Raw genomic sequence first — 22,344 nt, 5'->3', positions numbered from 1 at the left:
GACAGAGAGAGATCGAGTGTCCGCTCTTTTCTCACCCAGTGTGATATGTGTTTCTCTCCAGCCCAACACTACTCTATGTGAGAGAGTCGATCGCTTACGTACAATTCACTCCTTACTGGGGCTCGGAAGTGGGGCACAGCTATCTGGGAGGCAAGGGTAGGTGTTCAACCGATTATCAGAACTTTAAAGGAGATGATCCGGTTTCTTAGATCGTTCAGTTGGGAGGAGGCTTCCTGGGCCCTGGCTTCCCTATGTCAAGGTGATTCGATCCATACGGATTACTCTATAGAGTTTCGCACTCTTGCTGCATCGGTGACTGAACGAGCCGGCGTTGCTCGCTCGTTTTCTGGAGGGACTCCACGCAGCGGTTAAGGATGAGATTCTCTCCGGGAGGTTCCTTCAGCGTGGACTCTTTGATTGCACCTGCCATCCGCATAGAACGAAGCGGGTAGATCTTTCGTCACCGAGCTCGTGGAGGAGAGCTCGCAGTTAACGGTGTTTCCCCTCTCCGCATCTCAACCATCTCCTCCCACCGGCTCAGAGACTGAGCCATGCAGCTGGGAGTATTCGCATCTCGATAAGAGAGGGAACGGAGATCACCACGCTTTGCCTCTATTTGCGGTTCTGCTGGACATTTTCAGTGTCATGTCCAGTATAGTAAAGCCAAGTAGCTCATCAGTAAGCGGAGGGCTACTGTGAGCGCTACTACTCTCAGGTCTCTCATCAAGATCTGTCTACTTGTCGGTCCATCTACGCTGGACCGGTTCGGCTGCTTCCTGCAGTGCCTCTTGATAGACTTCTGGGGCTGAGGGTTGTTTTATGGACGAAGCATGGGCTCGGAACATGACATTCCTCTCAGACAGTTAGGGAAGCCACGCCATGTTCGCCTTAGAGGTAGTTCTTCTCCCAGTATCAGATGTGAGACACTACCTTTAACCCTCTACAGTATTGGTTAACCACATGTGAGACCATTTCCTTTTGATTTTTCGTTCACCTTTTACACCTGTTGTTTTGGGTCATCCCTGGCTAGTATTGTCATAATCCTTCTATTAATTGGTCTAGTAATTCTATCTTCTGGGAACGTTCTTGTCACTGTGAAGTGTTTAATTGTCTGCTATCTCCTCCTGTGTTCTTCTGTCCCCTCTATTCAGGAGAACCTGGTGATTTGACATGGAGTGCGGAGGAATATCATGATCTGCGCACGGTCTTCAGTCGGTCCAGAGCCAGCTCCCTTCCTCCTCACCGGTCGTTGATTGTTGTATTGATCTCCTCGGGGACCACTCCCTCCTGGGGGTAGAACTATACTCTCTGTGCCGGCTCCCGAACGTAAGGTCTATCGAGGATTATCTGTCTGTTTCTCTCGACGCCGGTACCCGTGGTGCCTTCTTCCTCCCCGCCGGAGCGGATTTTTCTTTGTTAAGAAAGGACGGTACCTGCGCCCCTGCGTGGAGTTATGAGGGCTGAATGACATAACGGTTAAGAATCGTTATCCGCTTCCCCTTATGTCGTCAGCCTTCGAGAATTTTGCGGGAGCCAGGTGCTTTTACTAAGTTGACCTTCGTAATCGCTTACCATCTCGTAGCATCAGATGAGGGGGACGAGTGGAAAACGGCGTTTAACACTCCGTTAGGGCATTTGAATACCGGTTCGCCGTTCGGTCTCTGCTAATGCTCCAGCTGTCTTTCAGGCATAGTTTATGTAGTACTGAGAGACATGCTGAACATTTTTGTTTTGTTTACCTTGACGTATCCTGATTTTTTTCACCGTCACTCCGAAGATTCATGTTCAGCTACGTTCGACGTGTACTCCAGCGGCCTTTTAGAAATTGTCTCTACGTGAAGGCTGAGAAGTGCGCCTTTCATGTCTCTCTGTCACATTTCTCGGTTCTGTTATTTCCGCTGAAGGCATTCAGATGGATCCGCTAAGGTCCAGGCTGTCAGCGATTGCCCCGTCCCTAAGTCACGTGGTCGAGTTGCAGCGCTTTCTCTGTTGGTTCGCTAATTTCTATCGGCGTTTCATTCGTAATTTCGGTCAATGTGGCTGCTCCTCTCACAGCTCTGACTTCTGTCAAGACTTGCTTTAAAGTGGTCGGTTCCGCCCAGGAGCTTTTGATCTCACCTCAAGAAGCGTTTTACAATCCGCCCCTATCCTTGTTACTCCTGACGTCACTAAACAATTCATTGTCGATAGGTTGACGCTCTGAGGTGGGTCGTGGGAGCCATTCTGTCTCAGCGGCTTCCAGTCTGACGATAGGTCCATCCTTGCGCTTACTTTTCTCATCGCTGTCGCATCGGAACGCAACTATTGTGGGGACCACGCGCTGCTCGCCATCGCCTTGCCATAGCGTGGCAGGGCACGTGGTTGAGGGGGCGACCGTCCTTTTGTCTTGTCGTTGTAACTGGACATAAGAACCTTGGAGTACCCGTTCGGAACGATTAATGCACGTCAAGCTCGTTGGGCGTTTGTTTCGCTTCGTTTCGAGTTCGTGATTTCCTATCGTCCGGGAAATAACGAACACCAAGTCTTGATGCCTTATCCGCGTCTCTTAGTTCTTCTGTGGCTTCTAAACCGACCCCGAGGGGATTCTCCTGAAGGGCGTGTTGTCGGGTTGACTGTCTGGGGAATTGAGAGACAGGTAAAGCAAGCACTCACTCACACTGGCGTGCCCGGCGCCTTGTTCCTAGTAACCTTCTGTTCGTTCCTGTCTCTACTCGTCTGGCTGTTCTTCAGTGGCGTCACTCTGCAAGTTAGCTGGCCACCGCCCGGCGTTCGGGGTACGCTTGCTTCTATTCGCCAGCGGTTTTGGTGGCCTAACCAGGAGCGGGACGGAACGCCGTTTCGTGGCTGCTTGTTCGGACTGCGCGCAGACTAAGTCAGTAACTCTCGCTCCTGCCAGGTCGTCTCAGACCGCTTCCCAATCCTTCTCGACCATGGTCTTCAACATCGCCTTAGACTTATTTACGGTCTGCCTTCGTCTGCGGGAAGACTGTGATCTTAACGGTTATCGATAGGTTTCTCTAAGGCGGCACATTTCATTCCCTCGCTAAGCTTCCTTCCGCTAAGGAGACGGACACAAATCATCATTGAGAATGTGTTTCAGATTCATGGCCTCCCTTAGACGCCGTTTCAGACAGAGGTCCGCAATTCCGTCACAGTTTTGGAGGGAGTTCTGTCGTTTGATTGGTGCTTCCGTCAGTCCTCCTCTTCCGGGTTTCATCCCAGTCTAACGGTCAAGCAGAAAGTGGCCAAATCAGTCGATTTGGTCGCATATTACGCAGTCCTTTCGTTTTCGAAACCCCGCGTCTTGTGGCAGAACAGCTCCCTGTGGCTGATTGTACGCTCACAACTCGCTTCCTTCTCGTCGCTACCGGGCCTGTCCCCGTTTCAAGAGTAGTCTTGGCTACCAGCCCTCCTCTGTTTCGTCCAGCCGCCGAGTCCAGCGTTCCCATCCGTCTCAGGCTTTGTCCAACGTTGTGAGCGCACCTGAGGAGGGTCAGGTGATCTATTGCCGTTACGGGGCGCAGAGTGTAGAAGCCGCAAAAAAGTAGGATTAAGAGTCCTAGTGTTTGTCCGCGGTCAGAGAGTGTGGCTTTCCCACTCGTAACCTTCCCTTACGACAGCTTCTCGCAAGTTGACTCGCGGTTTCATTGGTCCGTTCCGTGTCTCTCAGGTCGCAATCCTGTCGCTGTGCGACTGCTTCTTCCGCACATCTTCGTCGCGTCCACCCTGTCTTCCATGTTCTTTGTGTCAAGCCTTTTCTTCGCGCCCCCGTTCGTTCTTCCCTCCCCCCCCCCGTCCTTGTCGAGGGCGCTCCTATTTACAAGGTACGGAGGATCATGGACATGCGTTCTCGGGACGTGGTCACCAGTACTTAGTGGATTGGGGGAGGGTTACGGTCCTGAGGAGAGGAGTTGGGTTCATCTCGGGACGTGCTGGACCGTTCGTCTGATTGATGATTTCCTTCGTTGCCGCAGGCGTTCCTCCTCGAGTGCGCAGGAGGCGCTCGGTGAGTGGGGGGGTACTGTCATGTTTTTGTCATTGATTATCATGTCTTGTCCCTGTGCTTCCTCTCTGCTGGTTCTTATATTAGGTTCTTTCTCTCTCTCTCTCCTCCTCCTCTCTCCCTCTCACCGCTCTCTCATTCTCTCTATCGTTCCGTTCCTGCTCCCCGCTGTTCTCATTCTCCTAACGACCTCATTTACTCTTTCACACCTGTCCCCTATTTTGCCTCTGATTAGAGTCCCTATTTCTCCTCTGTTTTCGCTTCTGTCTTGTCGGATTCTTGTTTGATGTTTGCTGTTCCTGTGTCCTTGTTCGCCCCTGTCGTGTTCTTTGCCTTCTTCAGATGCTGCGTGTGAGCAGGTGTCTATGTCCAGCTACGGCCAGTGCCTTCCCGAAGCGACCTGCAGTCTGTGGTCGCGTCTCCAAGTCGTTCCTCTCTATTGACGAGAGGATTTCAGTTTCCTGTTTTGGATTACATTGATTATATCCAGGAGAATCATTATTTTTTAATACTGGAATAAAGACTCTGTTACTAATTACAAGTCGCTTTTGGGTTCCTCATTCATCAGCCATAACAGTATCCTTCAATATGCATCCTTCATAACAAGTATCTTTCAATATGCATCCTTCATAACAAGTATCCTTCAATATGCATCCTTCATAACAAGTATCCTTCAATATGCATAACCCCAGTAGATAAAACCTCTTAACAGTTCCACAAGGTTTAAGACTTCCAGCTGATGAGCTTTCTTTAAACGTGTATACATTACTCTTTAGCCAGTAGGGTGAGGATGATTCATGTCACATAAATATCATGGTATTTGTTTGGAATACCACCTTTTAAGGTTGTGTATGAATGATCTGAACCCTTATGGTAGCTGACAATAGTGTCTCCTGGTGATCAATATGGTTCTACTGTACATGGRTTTAGATTGTCTGTTCGTGTCTCTGACAATCTAAAAGACCATCTAACATTTGTGTGATTCTGCCATCCAGTCTTGTTGCCAGTCCTTCTCTCTCTCTATGCGTGTGTGTCTGTGGGTGGTATCACTCCCATGGTCAGTTGAATGGTGAGGTGGGGCGGTGACAGAGAGAGAGAGAGGAGGGCATGAGGGAGGGTGTTCGTGGGGAATGAACGTGGTGGCCTGGCCCTCCTGGTAAAAAAGACAAACACTGTAAATATTAACAAACTGGCTGAAGCTCACATACACAGAAAGATAGTCACAATCACACACCGACTGGAAGAAGGGACACAGTGAAATACTCAAATGAAGACACTGAAGACACTCATAAAAGACAACAATTTAAAACACAGACATGTATACACACAAATATACTTACACACATACACACTCACACACCAACACACATGGAACAGAGAGACTGAATGGAAGGGTCACATGAACACACTCCCTGCAAATATGAGTTGTGACAGAGAAAGGGCATAGATACTACATCCCCTAATTCTGGAGAGACTCAAAGACACAGGACAAACACACATACACACAAACAACTGATCAACAACATGTCCCAACATTCATACATGAACAGAGCAGTCAAAACACATGGTTAAAACGGGTTCAGGACCTTTTTACCCCCACAGAGAACAATATACAGTAGAGGATGTAAACAGGCAGACTAAACGGTCGGGTCATTCCCCAGCATGCATGCCATGCAATATCAGTCTGATATTAAAGCAGCTACAAGTTTCAGAGGCATAAACAGCTCCCAGACTACATCTCCCACAGGCCACTGCTTCTGACACATCTTCATTCCAATACTTCCATGCAAGCATACAGGAGGTGAACGACAAGAGTGGGCCTCATGCACATGCAGACAGGCAGGGGGGCAGGGAGGGAAACAGAGAGGGAAGATAGGAGGGAAGAGGACAGAAAGAGAAAGAGGAAGAAAGAAAGACATGCACAGAGAAAAAGAGAGATAGACAGAGATGGGGAGAGGAGGAAAAGAGAGAGAGAGATGGACAGAGAGAGTGATGGAACAAGGGACACCTCCCTCTCCCGGGGGTGCTGAGCACACAGTGTGTGAGGAGGTTTGGTCACAGAGCAGACGGTTAAAAAGGTGGAATTTTCAAGAGCACAACAATAAAGAGTTATAAAAAAAAAACTGGTCATCAAAATAAAGATGAGGGCCAGAGGTCAACATGAGGTCGGAGGGCATGAGTTCAGAGGTCGGAGAGGAGGAGTGAGAAGGAGGAAGAGTAGGGCGGCCAGGCTGCAGATGACATGTCCAGAGAAACACAAAGAGAGAGGGGACAGAGATTCAAAAGGAACAAGTACGGGGATCCCAGAGGGACACACAGTGCACCGAATGGAACGACCCCCGGTCTGAAGAGACTCATACAGCCCCATGCACACACAGGCAGAGAGSGTAACATTACCCTTATAGAAGCCTAGCTGGATTCAGATCAGGCCTCCCGAGCCTCGCTAGTATGACTAAATGGAACTCATTGCTTTTACGGAGTTGCAAATCATGCGTCTTASACTCAAACCACTAGAGTTAAGAAAGGGGATTGAATGTCAAAATCACTAAGAGCCAAACGTGATGAAAATAAGGAAAAGACAAGAACAGGTCGACTGAAAGGTACAGTAAGAAGAATGTAGTTCTCCATAATTTCTATTCTAAATGGTAGAATAAAAAAACATTTGTTCCTATAGATATAGGAAGACAGTGCTGCATGCATCCTATCTGGGTTAAAAATAGAATGTGGAATCTAATTGCGGTCTCCAGGCTTGGATTCCCACTTCAGAATCTATTGTAATTTTCAATTCATTTGATTGTGAAGGTTAATTAGGGGACCAAGGGAGTTTTCACCAAGGGAGTAAGCACCTTCCAGACTGACATTCAGTCAGAGAGTGAATCCTCATTCTGTACCATTCCCTGATGTCAAATACTGGCCTACCTACGTTCTACATCCTCTGAAAAATCAGGAACAAACTTATCAGCCATACTATCATTCATAACTCCAAAAGATAAATCATAGATCTCTTGAAAATCCTTGTTGTAATAAACATAAACAATACCATGTCTAGAGYTCAGGTTGGTATTGTCCCGTGAGAGTGTGACCACCTTGTTACACAGACAGCGTCAGAAGAAAGAGCTTTGGGAGGRAGACTGGACAGGTGTTAGATATCAGAGTCACTGCAGCTGTGATCTGACTGAGCATCTCCCGTTTGTCCCTTTGTCCATCATGGTCATATCTATGCATGAGTTACATCACCTGTTATTGCTCCAGTTTGCACTGAGGGGASCTGGCACCTGCTGTGATGACACATGAGATAGTGGGGCACAGAGCAGACCCAGAAGAGAGGCCACAGCACTCCAGTGATGGTCAGTCCAGTGCAGTTTTTTTTACACCAGTCCCAGTGGTGAAACTGGAGTCAATCTGATGTATATCATGCATGTGTAAAATAGTAAACCATGAGTAAAAGTAGTCAAAGTTTGAGAAATGACCACTGGAAGCAGAGCCAACTGCAGTATGCTTGAAGGAAAGACTACAGACTGAATTCATGTATGGAAATGCTTGTTTTTTACAGACACATAATATCCTGCACGATATCTCACATGGCCTATGTAGGCAGTTTGTGGTTTAAATCATGTTGGATAAAGARGAACATCATGAACTCATAGCCAAAATCGTACTTTATAGGATGTAATAACATAAACCTGTCAAATACACAGATACGACACAGTAGTAACTTACGCACTGAATACAGATCTAACAAAATATACATTTGGCAAGCATGAACAGAATCTCATACAACACACCATACAGCTGACTAACACAGCATTTCAGTAATTTTATCTATTTCTTTTTAAATCATCAACTTTCCTATTGCTAACAACTTCATCAAACACACATGAAAACAGATGTTTCTTGAGGTTCCAATTGATCTTTAAATACATTGAATATATAAAAGTATGTGGACACCCTTTCATATTAGTGGATTCGGCTATTTCAGGCACACCAGTTGCTGACAGGTGTATAATATCGAGCACACAGCCCTGCAATCTCCATAGACAAACATTGGCAGTTGAATGGCCTTACTGAAGAGCTCAGTGACTTTCAACGTGGCACTGTCATAGGATGCCACCTTTCCAACAAGTCAGTTCGTCAAATTTCTGCCCTGCTAGAGCTGCCCTGGTCAACTGTAAGTGCTGTTATTGTGAAGTGGAAACGTCTAGGAGCAACAATGTCTCAGCTGCGAAGTGATAGGCCACACAAACTCACAGAACGGGACCGGCAAGTGCTGATGTGCATAGCACTTCAAAATCATCTGTCCTCGGTTGCAACACTCACTACCGAGTTCCAAACTGCATCTGCTGGAAACAACGTCAGCACAAGAACTGTTCATCGAGAGCTTCATGAAATGGGTTTCCATGGCCGAGCAGCCGCACACAAGCCTAAGATCACCATGCGCAATGCCAAGCATTGGGTAGAGTAATGTAAAGCTCACCGCCATTGTACTCTGGAGCTGTGAAAATGTGTTCTCTGCAGTGATGAATCACGCTTCACCATCTGGCCGTCCAACGGACGAATCTGGGTTTGGCGGATATCAGGAGAACGCCACCTGCCCGAATGCATAGTACCAACTGTAAAGTTTGGTGGAGGAGGAAAAATGGCTGTTTTCATGGTTCGAGGTATGCCCCTTAGTTCCAGTGAAGGGAAATCTTAACGCTACAGCATACAATAACATTCTAGACAGTTCTGTGCTTCCAAATTTCTGGCAACAGTTTGGGAAAGGCCCTTTCCTGTTTCAGCATGACAATGCCCCATGCACAAAGRGAGGTTCATACTGAAATGGTTTGTCGAGATCGGTGTGGAAGAYCTTGCCTGAACACRTTTGGGATGAATTGGAACGACGACTACGAGCCAGGCCTAATCYCCCAACATCAGTACCCGACCTCACTAATGCTTTTGTGGCTGAATGGAAGCAAGTTTCCGCCATAATGTTCCAACATCTACTGAAAAGCCTTCCCAGAACAGTGGAGGCTGTTATAGCACCAAAGGGGGGATACAACCCTAAATTATGCCCATGATTTTGGAATGAGATGTTCGACGAGCAGGTGTCCACAAACTTTTGTGTATGTCAAAGAATTATCTCTATTTCGATCTATACTCTTTTTGGCAGGCTCCGTTCATTTTGCTTAAATCCATATAGCAGTTGCATCGGCCATTTCAGTGGAGAGAGAATCCTAAAATGTAGCTGGCACTATTAGACAAGGTTGTGATGCTGATTGAAGGCTCTACAGGTCATTGATACATAGTACTCAACCACAAACAAGAAAATATATCTGAGTCAGGCTTTAGAGGGGCACCACAGAGGCAGTTGTCTGAGTGTCTTGAGCCCTGGTCCAGGTGCTGCGTTTCACATCTGTCGAAATCTCAAGTTTATGGCAATAGCATATAGGACAGCCTTTGACTGAGGATTGGGGCAGGATGGTGATGGTGGCAGCAGAGGAGGAGGAGGAGAGAGAGAAGAACTGGTAGGGTATGGTGGTTGGGGGTGGGAGAGGGCTGCATGGGGATGAGGAGAAGCCTTACCATTGGTCAGGCTGGGGGAGATGTGGTCGCTCTCGTTGTGTCTGTGTCTGCTTGGCTCCCGGGCCTGCCTCCCTGCAGGCTGTGGCCCCTGGCCCTCCAACATGTTTACTATGTCCATCCGGTCAATGCTCTTCAGAGCTGTGTACAAACTCTCCACTGTACATAGGAGCCACAAGAGAGAAAGAGAGACAGAGAAAGGGGGAGGAGAAAAGAATAGAGAGAAAGAAGACAGAGACGAGAGGCAGGAAAATGGGAAATGGACCGTTAAATAACAGACAAGGAAGTGGAAGATATTATGAGGAGAATAATGACATTGTTTACCAGTACCCTGACAGACCCAGGTTTGACCCAGAAAACGACAGTTAACACAATGTTAATATAAGGTACTGCATAGAGTAGACAAGTCTCACATGCAAATCCAAGAGCCAGTGCAAGACTGTACGGTGGGTGAGTGGAGATGATGAATATAGGATAAGAGGATYCACAGGAAGGATCCACTGACCTATATGGGATCTCAGGTACTTACTATTGGCTCTCTTGCCCTCACAGGTGGCCCATAGGCTGAGCAGGGCAGAACTCTGCTCCAATAGGGAGTTAGGATTCTCCACACGGATCTTATTAATGTCATCTACACTGAACTGTAGCTCCCTCGCCAGCTCTGGAGAGACAAAGGTGGAGAGACAGAGGCAGGGAGGAAAGGAAAAGCAGCCGCAAGCCATTAAAACTGATACACAGACTCAGACGCCGACACAAGCACCAAACACAGGCACGAGACACAGACACTCATTCCACTCACTCACCAGCCCAGCTCAGTCCCAACTGTTCAGCTATCAAAGCCATCTTCAGCTCTGTCTTTTCCATGGCACTCATTGATGCTGCAGAAACCAGACCACAACTGATACTTTAACATGAGAAGTTAATGTACAGTTGTGATTATTACTGCATGAAGGGGCACATGGAATGTGAACGTGTTCATGTGGGGTATGTCATTGTCTTATGTCAGGTAGCTTGACTAAGTCATCTGCACTGATTGAGGGACGAGCGTCGTGTAGGAATGACGCCACCTGTCGGAAGACAATGGTGGTCTGTATGGGGTATCATAGGGATGGGATGGCAGGCACCTTTACCCATGGCAGGCTCATTCAGGGCGCTGTATCTCTCTCGCAGGGCTAATGGGGTCAGAGTTCGCCTCCGGTCTTCACTCCCAGCAGCCTGTCAATCAAACATAAGCAAAAAGCCTCTGGAATATATAATTTGTCTCAGATSTCACAAGTTCCCAAAATTAAATATGTGTTTGTGTATTATAAAATAAAAGTGCTTTTCAAAGCACCCCAAAAGCATTTTTTTAGGCCTACCTTGATACACAGAGGCATGGTAATATTGAGGTTGCACAGCACATGTTGGCTGTCTTCGTACTTGGTAGACTTTCGCAGGAAGGACAGGAATCCGGAGTGATCTTTGCTACTATCTCTCACCTTGWAGGAGAGAACCGAGCGAAACAGACAAGAGATATTTTCAGTGTGAGAGGGAGACCCAGAGAGGAGGGAGTAATGGAGAGAGGAAGGAAGACAGAGAGGGAGAGTTAAACACCTTGACAGAGACGGGGAGTCTATTGTCTCTGAAGGCCTGGAAGCTGAAACAGCGAGGCTGCTGTGTAGCCTTCCTCACTGGGACCAGGTTCCCAGAACACTCCAGGTGCAGCGGCATACCCTCCATCACCTGAGGGGGAGGACACTAACTTTAGACACAGTGGCCATGTCCGAATACCCGTACTAGTGTACTACATACTTAAACTGTATACMATGCACTRATTGTCACATGCTATTTTGCACGTACCGTTTAATAAAAAGTATGCAGTATGCCATGGTCGCAACGCAGTAGCGGCTCCTGACTGGCTGAGTAGGTGGGGCGGGGCCGAGTGCGGGGAGATTTTTCCAAATTCAACAGACATGCATCGCATTAACCAGCCTGATAATAGCTCATTTTCAATTCGAATAACTTCTCTAAACTCAGAATAGAATAGGAATGGAGTTATAGGCCTACTCAGGCTGGTTAGAGGCAGCCTATCCACATTCAACCTATACCGTAGTAGACCATATAGCCCATCTATCTTATTTAAAAAGTACTGAAGACAAAAACAGATAATTTGGTTCCATTTCAACATATTTATTATTAGTGAAACCAAAGTGCTGTAACATTTACAAATTCAATCAAATAGCCTAGTACACACATGAAAACTTTTCAAACGTTCAAATCAAAAGGCTATTGCACACTAAAACGTGGACAGTCGGGTGCYTCGCAAATRCAGAACCGCTGGACAGCAACGTAATGTAAAAAACGAGATCAGAACGACTGCTAAATCTTGATCCATAAATTAAATAATTATATGAGTAGCCTACAAAACTAAAACACTCCATATGTACAAATCAAAAGGCTTGATTAACATGACATCAATWACGCAACCACATCTCAAGTCCATGGTGCTGACACATTCAGAAATCAAAAGATGGTTTAGTATTTACTGTAGTTTAAATGTGCTACACCTAGAATTTCTCAGAATTTCTCCCCTATGTGGAAACTAGGTGAATTGCAACAGRGCTAGCCTGCAAYAAATATCCCTCTCCCACTAAAGAGGGTAGTGCGTACTGCCCAATACGTCACTGGGGCCAAGCTTCCTACCATCCAGGACCTCTATACCAGGTGGTGTCAGAGGAAGGCCCTAAAAATTGTCAAAGACTCCAGCCACCTTCCGGAACGCCAAGTCTGAATCCAAGAGGCTTCTAAACAGCTTCTACCTCCAAGCCATAAGACTCCTGAACATCTCATCAAATGGCTACCCAGACTATTTGCATTGCCCCCCTCCCCTCTTCTACACTACTGTTACTTTCTGTTATTATCTATGCATAGTCACTTTAATAACTCTACCTACATACTACCTCGACACCGGTGCCCTCGCACATTGACTCTGTACCGGTACACCCTGTATATAGCCTCGCTATTGWTATTTTACTGCTGCTCTTTAATTATTTGTTACTTTTATCTATGACTTTTTTAATGTATTTTCTTAAAACTGCATTGTTGGTTAAGGTTATTCGGCGCATGTGACAAATACCATTTGATTTGATTTGATCCCATTTCCCCGTAAAATGGCGGAGACTCGCGCTTGAGCCTTTTACTTTCGGTTTTGGTCCACCAGTTTCAAACAGCAGTAAAAACGATATTTTTAGTAAAAAAAYAWATATAATTCTGTTTTCAAAGATTTAGCCAATGATGCAATACTTGTTATCATTTAAAGGGGAACAAAAACTACTCATCCTACATTTGAACACCACTGTAGAAGCTTCGGTATTTGGCATCTTCCCAATTAAGTAGCCTAGTTTTATTGTTTGACTACTTGAAGAGAACTAGGGCCTATCACTTGAAGCCCACCTCTTCCACTGCATTGTGGTTAAAGTGTGCATCGGATTCTACTAGATGAAGAGGCGAAATGAGTATAACATCCTGGCACTTAAACTTTACTGTATTTTTGAAATGTTGCATACTATTAAGCATTATTTTTTGCATACTCAAACAGCCTACTATTTAGGACGCAAGTATGGGTATTCGGACACAGCCAATGGCTCCCTCCACTCACTTCACAGTGCCTCTTCAGATGAWGCTTCTAAGCAATGACATCATCATGATAACCATCAATATAACCCCCTGCACTGACCTCGATATCGCGACTGCGGGCCACCTCGCTGAAGTTCTCGTGTTGCTCCAGGGTTTTGTCCATCTTGTCATCAGTCATGCAGTAGCAGCGCAGGCGGCCCTCACGGACCTCGTTCATCTTGGCAAACACCACAAACTTGGCCATGTAGGGCACGGCTGAGAGCTCCCGGTACAGGAGGTTGGCYAAAGACATGGCCTCGGCTGTCCGGGGACAGTCAGCCAGCCAGAACCTGAGAAGAGACACCAGTGTGTAAGATATATGGCAACCCTTAAGTTCCTCATGACTAGATCCTTTGAGATATGCAGGTGATTAGCATACCTAAAACGCCCAATGCAGTCAAAAACATGATTTTGCAGTTTTATATACACTCATCGGCCAGTTTATTAGGTGCAGCACCCCGTTCACGAAAATGGGTCGCTCCTACAGACAGTGAATCACGTGGCCATGGCTTGCTATATAAAGCTGGCAGGCTGGCATTGAGGCATTCAGTTACTGTTCGATTGAACGTTAGAATGGACGAAACATGTGACCTAAGTGATTTTGAGCATGGTATGATCGTCGATGCCAGGCACACCAGATCCAGTATCTCAGAAATGACTGCCCTCCTGGGGTTTTCACGCTCGACAGTGTAGTGTTTACTGAGAATGGTGCCACAAACAAAAATAACATCCAGTTAGCGGCAGTTCTGTGGGTGAAACCAGCTTGTTGGTGAGAGGTTGAAGGAGAATGGCAAGAATCATGGAAGCTAACAGGAGGGCCACAAACAGAGAAATAACGGCGCAGTACAACAGTGGTGTGCAGAATGGCATCTCGGAACTCACAACTTGTCGATCCTTATCACGGATGGGCTATTGCAGCAGACGACCACACCAGGTTCACTCCTATCAGCTAAAAACAAGAAGAAGCGGCTCCAGTGGGCACACGATCACCAACACTGGACAATTGAGGAATAGAAGAACATCGCCTGAACATGACAGCGAGTTCAGTTTACTTGAGTGGCCTGGTCAGTRCCCAGACCTCAACCTAATAGAACATCTTTGGGATGAGATGGAACGGCCTGTTCGCTACATGAATGTACCGCTGTCCAATCTGAAGCAACTGCCTGATGCCATCGCCTCAGCACGGACCAACAACCCTGTGGAACGTTTCAGACACCTTGTAGAATGCCCCAAGGAATTCAGGCTGTTCTGGTGGCAAAGGGGAGTCTGACCTGGTACTAGATGGATGTACCTAATAAACTGGCATGTGAGTGTATGTTTCCACACTATGAGGTTGGAATAGTACTGTGAAARTGTGAAAATTATGATAATGCCCTTTTAGTGTAAGAGCTGTTTGAAAAGACCCCCTGAAATGTATGTCTGTTTTGGTGGGATGGAGTTTTGGGCTGCTTGGTGACATTACCAGGTGGTAAATTAGTTAATAGACCAATTAYAAAGAGAGTTCCAAACCTCTCTGCCAATAACAGCTAGTTTTCAGTTTTCCCCTACCCACTCAGAGTGTCTTTTTGACCATTTTAATTGAAAACAATCACATTAAGGTGCTTCATTGTTACCGAGAAGAAACGGCTGCATTTGACTGCTCTTGTGACAGAAAGAGCTGGATTGTGAGATTTAGGATGTGAACTTGAATGTCTAATTAACATGAATGCTAATGAGTGAGTTGCTGCTGTATACTTACCGTGCTGACACATTGGTTGTGAAGTTGGCACAGTCTTTGCTATATATGAGCTTGGTGGTGCCTGTGATGTCCTCCCACTGGGCTGAGGCTGTGCCACCTGGGGAGAAGGAAGAGACATCAGTTACACCAATATATAAGGATGAGGAGAAAAAGGTATATTAAACATGCAAGGAGATTTTACTTCGCCATATCACTCTGACACCCATTGTTATGGTGCAGAGAATCAACAGTTACTGTATATAGCAATGACATTGTGTCACAACTTCTGCCGAAGTCGATGCCTCGCCTTYTTCGGGCGTTGTTCGGCGGTCGARGCCGCCGGTCTTCTAGCCATCGCCGATCCATTTTTCATTTTCCATTTGTTTTGTCTCGTTTTCCCACACACCTGMTTCTCATTTCCCTCATTATGTGTTGTGTATTTAACCCTCTGTTTCCCCCATGTCTTTGTGTGGTATTGTTTATCTGTTTTCATGTATGCGCACGTTAGGCTGGTTGCGCTGGGTTATGTTCAACTCGTATTTGTATTTCGTGTTCGTTTGTGCGGTGTGCTTTTGGTTCACCAAATAAAAGGCTCCGTTTTGCTACCAAATATCTGCTCTCCTGCGCCTGACTTCCTACAGCCCTTCATGCATACCTTGACACATTGCATATTCTCTGGCTTGCAGACCTACCTAAATCTGGATTTTCCCATCTCACAGCTGAGAGACTTTGAATCACTATGTTCAATGAATTTCCTTCTGTCTATGAGGTGATCATGCGGTCCAACTCATAGTTTACTCTATATAGAGGCAAACTATTCAACTATTCCACTGTGCCATTAGTCCACTGTAAGGCCTCAGTCAGGTTTGCGTGTGAAAGTGTTGGCGTACCGATGACACTGCAGAGCAGGCGGAGGCTGGTAGTGTCCCCCTCTCCAGAGTCCCGGGGGCTATCTCTCCAGGAGGGGGGTAGGGGGATGCACAGGCCGATGGGCCGGTGGAACTTGCGTCGCCGTGGCTCCACAGTCACCACAGGGCTGAAGGTTGCCTGGTTACCCAGCAGCTTGGCAACCAGCTCGTCTGGGACTGGTTGGGCCTGAGGTTGGAGGGGAGAGGATGTGTGGAGGGAGAGACAACGATGTGGTGGAGGAGTGTGGAGAAGAAAGAGAGGAAGGCACAGAGAGAAAGAGGGAGAGAAATTGACACAAAGGTAGACCGACAGATAGCAATGTAGAGCGAAAGAGTACGAGAAAAGAAGACAGTGAGAGATAATAGAATGTATGTGATGATGTAACAGATGACAATGTACAGATAAATAAATAAAATGGAAGAAYTGAAGTATGAAGAGAAAGAGAGAGAAGTCTATGGTCAACAAAATGCTTTTTGAATCTACACCAAAACATACAAACAATTTGAAAAGACACATTGCGTTTCTTTCTTGTTGTCAGTGTTTATTGTAAAAGTGTGAAACAAATATTAACATTTGAAAATCTATATTCACAAAAAATCATAAACCTTTAGACATTAATGCAAACAGATCTYAAAGAAAAATATGTTTTTTTAACCCAGTCAAAGTATAGAATACATCTCACAATTCAAGCATTCATGCACAGATTCCCTCGTTCACTTGCTTCACTTGATGAATATGAAATGATATATGAAATCAAATAAATGGTCTCCCTCACTACACATTCAAGTTTGTACAGCCTTTGAGAATGTTAGCGTATCTGCTAGAGTAAACCTATCACCYGGTTATGAGGCTATAAGGTTCTACATTCACAGCTCTACAGGCTGCAGGTAACACAGTGGATGCACCAAAGCAGCATGGGAGATGGAAGGTCCATGGATGGTGGAATCAAATCAAATCAAACTTGATTTGTCACATGCGCCGAATACAACAAGTGTAGACCTTACCGTGAAATGCATCCTGTGCCATGTTTACTGTAACATACTTCTCTCTAAAAATGAGGCTACTATGTAGGCCAATATGGAGGTTTATCCATGGCAAGGGCTAAAACCCCTCAACACACAGGTATGAAACCAAATCCAAACCACTCTCCACTCTGATCATAGCAGGCATGCTGCTAAAGAACACTCACTTTCAACAAAGTCCCTCTGCATTGTCTAACCATGACTATAGCTATAGAATGTAACCACAGTAGTGAATGATGCATTAAGCTTTAGGACACTGGCATGCTCATTTGCAAACATTGGTGACTCAAAGATGCACTTTCAAAACAGCCTCATATAAACTTTGAAGGTTAAAACGCCCATAGTCAATAGACTGTACTATGTGTATGTACATAGTACATCTCAGTGTTCGTGTGTAGCACACAGAAAAAAAACACAAATATGCAAATGTTCAACCTCTTGGCAAGGCAAAAATTATTTTAAAGGTGCAGATCAAATTCAAACCCAATCCATATAGCATGCATATAGCATTCTTGGTGATACAGGCAGGCACTAACGATACTGTCTTCCTCCTCCTTCTTCCTCCTCATCCTCCCATCTCACCTGCAGGCCCAGACGGACTCGCTTGGTGACCGCTGTCTCAGGGAACGAAGCCTGGACCAACGGTACCAGTTTACTGGTCAGCTGACCCCCCTCTGGGCCAATCAGATCGCTCTCCTGCTGGACGCGCGACACCACAGCAAAGTAGAGGGGGAAGTCAGTGGAGATGATTCGTCGGATACGCTTCTTCCCAAGCTCCTCCTGGCTCTCCAGCTCTAAAGGAATAAACAGGCAGACCGTAGCGGTCAATGAGAGTGGGTATTAGTCTTACAGTACTGATAAGAAAGCAATGATGAACACCAAACAGCCTGTTATCAGTGACCGTAATCAGGTCTGACTGAGTTAGTAGAACTTCTCATTTTACTACCTTCATCCATCCCATTGAGGATAGTCTCCAGCACATCGTCGCCATAGCGATTGCGGTGTTCCTTCCAGACAGAGCCGTTCTCACTCCTCAGCACCACCAGCTCCCGGTCCCCTCGACCCAGAGCAGCAAAGTGAGGGATCTCCACGATCACAGGCCTGAAAGACACAGAAAGTCACAGAGACAATAAGCTCATAATGTAATTAGTGGATACCCTCACCGAAGGGTGAAAACAATTTTAGAATTCAATTTTTTTTCCTGATATCAAAATGTCCTCCCTTCAATACTCTACAGTGTAGGTTTAGTCCTCACCCTAGGAACTGCATGCTGGCTGGGCCCAGTGATATGATACGGCTGGCTAAGCCCTCTCCCTCCACCAGGGGGGGAGGAGTGGTGAGTTTCTGGGGCTTGACCAGACGACAGGTGATCCGTGTGGGGGCGGCACAGGTCCGTGGAGGGATGATGACACGCAGGCCGTTATGTCTGCTGCCTCGCATCGAGCCGCCCCGAGCATCCACCATGAAACTCACCAGGAACCTAACAAAAGACAAGCGTCCCCACATCATTAGACAGCCTACCAATGTTTCTATTTCCGCTCTTGGATAGGGTTGCAAAGGGAGGGTGTATTACTGTAAACTTTCTACATTTACCAGTAAATTACCAGAATTTTGGTAGATTTCAAGGATTTTATGTAATCTATCATAAGACATCTAGTGGCCATTTTGGGTACTTCATATTATCACAGGTGTCTGTAATTATCTCTGGTCCTCTGTGTGGCCTTATGTAAAATATATTAAATAATTAAACAAGATGATAAAAAAAATACACAGTACCAGTCAAAAGTTTGGACACACCTACTCATTCAAGGGTTGTTCTTTACTTTTACTATGTTCTACARTGTAGAATAATAGTGAAGACGTCAACACTATTAAAAAACACATATGGAATCATGTAGGAACCAAAAAAGGGTTAAACAAATCTAAATATAGTTTAGATTTTAGATTCATTAAAGTAGCCACCCTTTGTCTTGATGACAGCTTTGCACACTCTTGGCATTCTCTCAGCCAGCTTCAATGCTTTTCCAACAGTCTTGAAGGAGTTCCCACACATGCCGAGCACTTGTTGGCTGCTTTTCCTTCACTCTACGGTCCGACTCATCCCAAACCATCTCAATTGGGTTGAGGTCGGGTGATTGTGGAGGCCAGGTCATCTGATGCAGCACTCCATCACTCTCCTTCTTGGTCAAATAGCTCTTACACAGCCTGGAGGTGCGTTGGGTCATTGTCCAGTTGAAAAATAAATGGTTTTGTTGGAACCAAAAATCWAAAATTTGGACTCATCAGACCAAAGGATAGATTTCCACCGGTATAATGTCCATTGCTCGTGTTTCTTGGCTCAAGCAAGTCTCTTCTTCTTATTGGCTTCCTTTTAGTAGTGGTTTCTTTGCAGCAATTCGACCATAAAGGCCTGATTCACGCAGTCTCCTCTGAACAGTTGATGTTGAGATGTGTCTGTTACTTGAACTCTGTGAAGCATTTATTTGTGCTGCAATATCTGAGGTTGGTAACTCTAATGAACGTATCCTCTGCAGCAGAGGTAACTCTGGGTCTTCCTTTCCTGTGGCGGTCCTCATGAGAGCCAGTTTCATTATAGCGCTTGATGGTTTTTGCGACTGCACTTGAAGAAACTTTCAAAGTTCTTGACATTTTCCGGATTGATTGACCTTCATGTCTTAAAGTAATGATGGACTGTCGTTTCTCTTTACTTATTTGAGCTGTTCTTGCCATGATATGGACTTGGTACTTTACCAAATAGGGCTATCTTCTGTATACCACCCCTACCTTGTCACAACACGACTGATTGGCTCAAACCCATTAAGACGGTAAGAAATTCCACAAATTAACTTTTAACAAGGCACACCTGTTAATTGAAATGCATTCTAGGTGACTACCTCATGAAGCTGGTTGAGAGATTGACAAGAGTGTGCAAAGCTGTCATCTAGGCAAAGGGTGGCTACTTTGAAGAATCTCAAATATAAAATATATTTTGATTTGTTTACATTTTTTGGGGTTATTACATGATTCCATATGTGTGATTTCATAGTTTTGATGTCTTCACTATTATTCTACAATGTAGAAAATAGTCAAAATAAAGAAAAACACTTGAATGAGTAGGTGTGTCCAAACTTTTGACTTGTATTGTGTATACTGTATACCAACAACTTAGTGAATACCATTGTTTAATATGGGGGTTAAAGTATTAAATATTGATTTCTATATATATATWTTTTTTTACTATGTCAATATGTATTTTTTGCAATGTTTTGGCGGCAAACTGGTGGCAGTTGTGAAAAAAGTCAATAGCTGAACGACTTGCAGAGGTTATAGAAAATAATTCCAGTGTTGATTAGATACAATATATATATATATTTTTGTTGTATTTTACCGCCTTTTTCTCCCCAAATTRGTGATATCCAATTGCAATCCAATTTTGATCTTGTCCCAATGGGCTCGGGAGAGGTGAAGGTCGAGTCATGCGTCCTCTGAAACATGACCCGCCAAACCGCTCTTCTTAACACCCGCCCGTTTAACCCGGAAAACAGCTGCACCATTGCGCTGGAGCAAACACCATTCAACTGACGACCGAAGTCTAGACCACAAGGAGACAAGTAAAGCCCCACTGGCCAAACCCTCCCCTAACCCCGATGACGCTGGGCCAAATGTGCACCGCCCTATGGGACTCCTGGTCACGGCGGGTTGTGACAGCCTGGGATCGAATCCGGGTGTGTAGTGACGCCTCAAGCACTGTGATGCACTCGGGAGGCCTGATTAGATACTTTTATCATTAAATAGGCTATTTCCTCTTGAACCATTTGGCCTATCTACTAGAAAATCATGGACAATATGGACACCGATATAAAAAATGAAGGTCAAACTATGCTCAAAAGATGGTCATACTAGCAACACGCTATCTGTTCTTAAGCAATTGCTTGCTAAGGTTATTGTTAGGGTTAGGTTTAGAATAAGGGTAAGAGCAAAGGTCAGGGTAGGGTAAGGGTTAAGTTTAGGGTTAGGATAAGTTTTGGGATAGGGTTAGTTGAAATTACTAATAGTCTGTAGAGCATCTACAGATATACTATCCAAATTAAGTGTTACCAAAGGTATACCATATGAATACATTGTTTTAAGTTATTCAAGTACACAAAAGTATGTGGACACCCCTTCAAATTAGTAGATTTGGATATTTAAGCCACACCAATTCCTGACAGGTGTATAAAATCGAGCACAAAGTCATGCAATCTCCATAGACAAACATTGACATTACAATGGCCTTACTGAAGAGCTCAGTGACTTTCAACGTGGCACTGTCATAGAATGCCACCTTTCCAACAAGTCAGTTCTTCAAATGTATGCCCTGCTAAAACTGCCCCGGTCAACTGTAAGTGCTGTTGTTGTGAAGTGGAAACGTCTAGGAGCAACAACGGCTCAGCCGCAAAGTGGTAGACCACACAAGCTCACAGAACTGGACCGCCAAGTGCTGAAGTGCGTAGCGTGTAAAAATTGTCTGTCCTCGGTTGCAACACTTACTCCCAAGTTCCAAATTGCCTCTGGAAGCAATGCCAMCACAATAACTGTTCGTTGGGAGCTTCATGAAATGGGTTTCAAGCCTAAGATCCCCATGCGCAATGCCAAGTGTCGGCTGGAGTGGTGTAAAGCTTGCCGCCARTGGACTCTGGAGCAGTGGAAACGCATTCTCTGGAACGATGAATCACACTTCACCATCTGGGTTTGGCAGATACCAGGAGAACGCTACCTGCCTGAATGCATAGTGCTAACTGTAAAGTTTGGTGGATGAGGAATAATGGTCTGGGACTGTTTTTCATGGTTCGGGCTATGCCRCTTAGTTCCAGTGAAGGGAAATCTTAATGCTATAGCATACAATGACATTCTAGATGATTCTGTGCTTTCAACTTTGTGGCAACAGTTTGGGGAAGGCCRTTTCCTGTTTCAGCACAATGCCCCTGTGCCTAAAGTGAGGTCCATACAGAAATGGTTTGTCGAGATCGGTGTAGTAGAATTTGGTTGGCCTGCACAGAGCCCTGACCTCAACCCCTTTGAACACCTTTGGGATGAATTGGAATGTCGACTGCGAGCCAGGCCTAATTGCCCAACATCACTGCCCGCAGCAATGTTCCAAAATCTTGTGTCAAGCCTTCCCAGAAGAGTGGAGGCTATTATAGCAGCAAAGGGGGGACCAACTCCATATTAATGCCCAATATTTTGGAATGAGATGTTTGACGAYCAGGTGTCCACATAGCTTTGGTCATGTAATGTATAAATTCCCAAAGTTACGATAGTTTGCCATAGATTTTCTGTTAATTACCAAAATTACTGAAGATTCCGATAACTTTAGTAAATTACTCGTAGCTTTGCAACCCTACTCTTGGATATTGTTTATGGACAACATAAGGCATTTGTCAGTGTAGGGCTACAGGCAGGGGAGGACGGACACAGACATTGCTGTGTGTACTGACCCT

General features: G+C 45.5%; 1 protein-coding gene across 3 annotated transcripts in view; it reads right to left on the bottom strand.

Annotated features, from left to right (window-relative positions):
* Nucleotides 1–22,344, bottom strand: part of LOC111957646 (ankyrin-1-like) — a 312,240-nt gene that overhangs the window by 277,819 nt on the left and 12,077 nt on the right. The gene's annotated exons all lie outside the window — the stretch shown is intronic.

Source organism: Salvelinus sp. IW2-2015, linkage group LG33, assembly GCF_002910315.2.
Source record: "Salvelinus sp. IW2-2015 linkage group LG33, ASM291031v2, whole genome shotgun sequence".
NCBI classification, from domain to species: domain Eukaryota; kingdom Metazoa; phylum Chordata; class Actinopteri; order Salmoniformes; family Salmonidae; genus Salvelinus; species Salvelinus sp. IW2-2015.
Note: the sequence above shows the minus strand (reverse complement) of the source record. Positions and strands in the feature narration are given on the sequence as shown.